Genomic DNA, 5029 nt, shown 5'->3' on the forward strand with positions numbered 1-5029 from the left:
TAGCCGGTACGGGGATTGAATCCTGGACCTTGGTGTTATCAGCACCACACTCTAACCAACTGAGCTAACCAGCCAGCCCTGATAGTTTCTTAATAAGTCTCAGTGGCTTACTTCCAGTTATTTTTGAGATAAAGACTCTTCTGGGTCTCCTTCCATTAGTTGTTCCTGGAAGCTGGAAGAACTCCCTGCTCCTTCTTAGGTTCCCAGTGGCCTTAGCTCAGAACCTGCTGCAGTGAAGCCAGTACCAGCAAGGGAGCACAGGGAGGCCCAAACCCAGGCACCTAAGCCCAGCCCATCTGAAAGTGTGTTGTCATTCCCTCATTGACACTGTGAACTCCAGCCTCTTGACACTAAGCCTCTCCCAGCTCAGCCGGGCCTTCGCCTGAGCACAACATGCAGATTTGCAGAGCATTCCAGGTCTTTGTGATTTTTTCCCCAGTGTCTGTCTGGTGTCTAGATTGAGGGAGGCATAGGCGGCAGTGCATAACTCCGAGTCGGAGGTCTATAGGCTGTCTGGCTGGCTGGAGTTGGGTCACAGTCATTACTGAGGGGCGAACAGCATTTTTCAAGTCAATGTCGTGAGGGAACGGTAGAAATGGGAGGCAGAGTAAGAAAACTCAAGTTGGGGGCAGGGCAGTGAAGAGAGAACTCAGGCCAGCTTGGAGATGTGAGCAGAGGCCAGTGGTTCAGGGTCAAGTGTGTGAACAGAGTGAACTCCATATCTAGCTTGTGCTATCAGGAGAGCCTCCTGATTTACAGGGGCCATTTGGGCTAAATACACATCCCCCCACTAAACCAGGATCTTCTCAAGGGGAGGAACCATGTACTCCTCACAAATGTATCCTCTGTATTACAGAATGAATAGCAAATTCTTTCAGACAGTCAGCACTTAAAGGAAGAGTTCTCTCCCTGGGCACAAAAATAGATATTTGTTGAGCTCTTACCATGTACCAGGCACTGTGCTAAATCACATGCATCATCTCAAAGGCTGTCAGATCCACGAGAGCAGTAACCGGGTCTGTTTTGTCTCACCATTGAATCCCCAGGGCCTGCTGTAAGCCTGACACATAGTAGATGCTTAATACATGTTTGTTGAATAAGCATAGAATACTGCCTAGTCTCCCGTTTTTACATATATGGAGCTGAGTCTCAAACAGGCTAAGGCACTAAGGCTATTCAGCTCATGGGATGGGGAAGACAGGACTTGAACTCAGGCCTATCTAATTCCCAAGTTCATAGCCTCAGCTATGCTCTGCTGTCACTGCCATTATCTTGGACCTTGCTAACAAAGTGTGGCTGGTGAACCACCTGGAGCTTATTAGAAATGCAGAATCTCAGCTGCATCCTGGACCTGCTGAATCAGAATCCACATTGTAACAAGATGCCTGGGTGATTCAGCTATGCATTAAGTTGTGAGAAGTGCTGCCTCCCCAGTCATTCCACCCCCACAGTCACTTGGGGGCTGCGTCCTTTGCTGCCAAGCAGGCTCAATCAATCTGCACTTGGCCATTGGGTCCTTTGTCCTTTGCCATGAGACTGCTGAGTGTAATTGCAGTGCTAGCGGCTTTGGCCATGACCTTTAAAATTATTACCACTTAAGGATCAAAATCGTATTTTCACCTTTTAAATTTTGCATGTCCATCAGGTTTCTACCACCCCAAGGAACATGTTCATGACAATGGAGGCAGAGTTTTCTAGCTGATTGATGGCTCGCCTCTAAACAGGACTGTCTTGGATGGGGTCTCATCCCCACAAGAGCCCTTCTTGATTCTTTGTTCTTCTACATTCAGTCATAGAGGTTGCGGATTCTCAGTCCTGGTCTTTGTTTATTATGAACAGACAATTTAATCCAGTAATTATATTCATAAACAATTCCCCAATGATTTAAGAGGCTCTGCTTGTTTACGTTTTGAAGCTTATGGGTTTGGTCTTTCAAAATAGCTTAAAGAATTGCTTTGTCTAGCAGAGAGAGCAGAGAAGATGGCTCATGGAAGGGGCCAAGCTTCCCCTTACCCCCTGCTCTCTCTGACTGAAGTCCCCCAGATCCCTAGGCCATCAACACCATGTGTCTCTAGCCTCTCCTAATAATTTATGTGGTGCTCTCATTCAAGAATTCAAGTTAGGGATTTGCTCCAGATTCGCCTGACTTCTGCTTATGGGTTTATCTAAATCTAGGTCTGTGAGATGAACTTGGAGGCCTGTGACCACCCAGAAATTGTATGTAAAAGTTGGTGCATTTTGTGTGGGAGAGGGTCAGTAATTTTCTCAGATTCTCAGTGGGGTCTGTGACCCCTACAAGATCACTGGTCTCTCCTGCCTCTGAACTTCTGGATCCACATCTATTTCTCTCGTTGTATTCAAGTTGCTTGGATTATATTTTCTCTGATAGACTGTAAGCTCTGTGCAGGTCAGGACAATAGCCAATGCCATTCACTTCAGAGGTTTTACCTTTTAAAGTGTGAGACCCTTTTGCAAAGTGCATTAGCCTCCTCACTCCAACATACACGAAAGGAGTTGTAATTTCAGTTACTATTATTATTTACAGATAATGCTTGTTACATGGACTATTCCCCAAACCTCTTAAAAAAGCTGCAGGCCCTACTCTAGGAATCTGTAGCTCACAGGTTAAGACTTCGATCATAGATAAAAAGAAAGGAAAGACCCTTAGGTAGTGTCAAGTCCAACACCCCATATACAGATGAGGACACTAAGGCCTAGAGAAGAGAAGTAACTTGCTCAAGGTCACACAAAGAGTTCCTGTCAGAGCTGTAGCTAGAAACCAAGTGTTCCGACTCCCCAGATTTCATGCCTGCCCCCCATACCCTCTCTGCAGTGCTAGCTACACAGCATTTTCAAGAAGTGCTTGTGAAATAAGCGAATGACTATTGGGCAGGGCAGACAGCTGTTACAAAGCCTGAAGATGCCCACAGATTTGACATTTTCTCTAGTTAGCTAAAATAAATTAATAGGGCCTTGTGTGTGCACTCTCTCACTCTCTCTCATACACACACACCTCTAGAGTGGGCTGATGCCACAGTTTGAGCCTGAAGGAAAAGACAAAGGGAGCTTCTCTTCTTGGAGCTTAAAGTTAAGGAGTGTTAACTTGATTGCATTTGACCCCAATCTCAGTTTTCTAATAATAATACTTATACCACTGTTCAAGCATGTATGCTTGTTTTTCTGGTGGCTGGCCAGTACAGGGATCTGAACCCTTTGCCCTCTGTGTTATAACACCGTGCTCTAAGCAACTGAGCTAACCAGCCAGCCAAGCTGGCCAGTTATTGAGTAACTTTTGTGTGTTGAGCACTGTGCTGGGCTGAGGATGTGAGATTCAGTAAATACAGGCATGGCCCCTGTCCTCTGGCTGCCTACAGTCTATGAGATGAAGGCTGTACACCTTTCTCATGGGCCATGGAGCTGATGGCCTCATTCTCCTGATTGCAGTCCTGACAGGATCTTCACTGAGCCAAGGGAGTTAAGCAACAGGGCCGCTTTCTCCTCTGTATCTGCCATTCCTAGCTCCAGGACTGGAAGGAACCTGGAGGTCATGCAGGTCCATTTCTTTATTTCATTTGGGGAATCTGGGGTCCAGAGCAGCCAAGGGACTTACCCAAAAGAATCCGAGGATCAGGGGCCCAGCCAGGACTATCACCTGGGTCTTGGAGGCTGGTCCGGAGGGCTGGATCAAACAGAGGGGGAGAGGAGGGCATTGTAAGGGAAGGCAAAAGCAAGGGCGAAGGCCTGGAAGTGGGATGTGCATGGGGTGAAGGCAGCAGGGAAAGGGCGGCCCTGGCTTTTCATATATTGCTGTGGAGTCAGACAAAGAGAGGCTGCCTTGGATGTGAGGCCAAGGTCACTGCCATGGAGAAGTTGTCATGCATCCAGCTCCAGAAACTGAGCCCAGGCCAAGGACTGATGCCACTCTCAGCCACCAGGGGCCTGGCAGGAAAGAAAAAGAGGTACTGTTATCAAATGTATGGAGTACTTTTGTGTGTCAGAACATTTATATATATTGCCCCTGTCAATGAGAAAATGGTTTCCCATCCCATCCTTCCTCAAAGAATCATGAGGGTCAATAATTAGTATTGTCATTACAATAATAGCAGCAGCCATTTATCTGAGTGCGAATGTGTGCTGAAGATAGAGCTCTGAGCCAGCAAGCGGTCAGACATGCTGCTCCTCGTGCACATGGCCAGAGCAGTGTGTGCATCCTGACTTTCCAGTGAGCAAACTGTACCAGAGAGGAGAAGGAGCTTGCTCAAGGTCACACAGTGGGCCTGCAGGGGGTGGGATTAAAATTTGCGTCCTCCTGCCCACAGGTCAGGGCCTGTCCTGATGCCACCATGGCTTTGCAGCCAGCCCCAAAGAGGGTGAGCACAGTCTTGACCCTCCGGGAATGTGCTGGTTCGCAACAGGCTTTTCCCGCATTCCCCCACCCTCCCTGACTCTGGGGGTCAGCACCGCCAGGGCCATGCCTGCCCTCTCCGCCCACAGGCAAAAGCATCACCCACAGGCCTGGCTGTCACCAGGCCTGTACTAAAGCAAGCGCTCAGCCCAGCTGAGTCCTGTCGGTGGCTCTAAGGCCACTGATGTCTCCAACAGTCTCTCGGTGATAGTCTTTAAGGATTTCTAGTCTCCCTTTTCTTACCCAGAGAGAAGCCCCGGGCCTAATCTGAAGGACTGGTTTTGCAATAGTGCACAGTTCTTCGAGGCTCAAAAGAGAGGAAACCAAATGGATTCTCAGGACAATGTGTGTGGCTTGGGGGGCAGGGGTTCAGGTTCCTTCACCCACACAGCAGAGCGAGGCCATTTACCTGGTGAAGGGACACACTCCTGCAGTGATGTCCAGGTATAGCACTGAACCACATGGAATCACTTGATGAGAAAGAGATGGAAAGTTCAGCTATATTTTCAGGCCTTCTTATTATACACTTTCAAGTTGATGCTAACATGTTTTTAATATCTTTCTAAGCTTTGCTTGTGTGTGTGTGTGTGTGTGTGTGTGTGTGTGTGTGTATAAATATGCTAA

General features: G+C 47.9%; 1 non-coding gene across 1 annotated transcript; it reads right to left on the reverse strand.

The window, feature by feature from the left end:
• TRNAI-GAU lies at nt 1-74 on the reverse strand. Its single transcript has one exon. It is a non-coding gene; the product is annotated as a tRNA-Ile (tRNA).
• Nucleotides 75-5029: the final 4955 nt, after the last annotated feature.

This window comes from Galeopterus variegatus, unplaced genomic scaffold (genome assembly GCF_000696425.1).
Source record: "Galeopterus variegatus unplaced genomic scaffold, G_variegatus-3.0.2 Scaffold212, whole genome shotgun sequence".
NCBI lineage: Eukaryota > Metazoa > Chordata > Mammalia > Dermoptera > Cynocephalidae > Galeopterus > Galeopterus variegatus.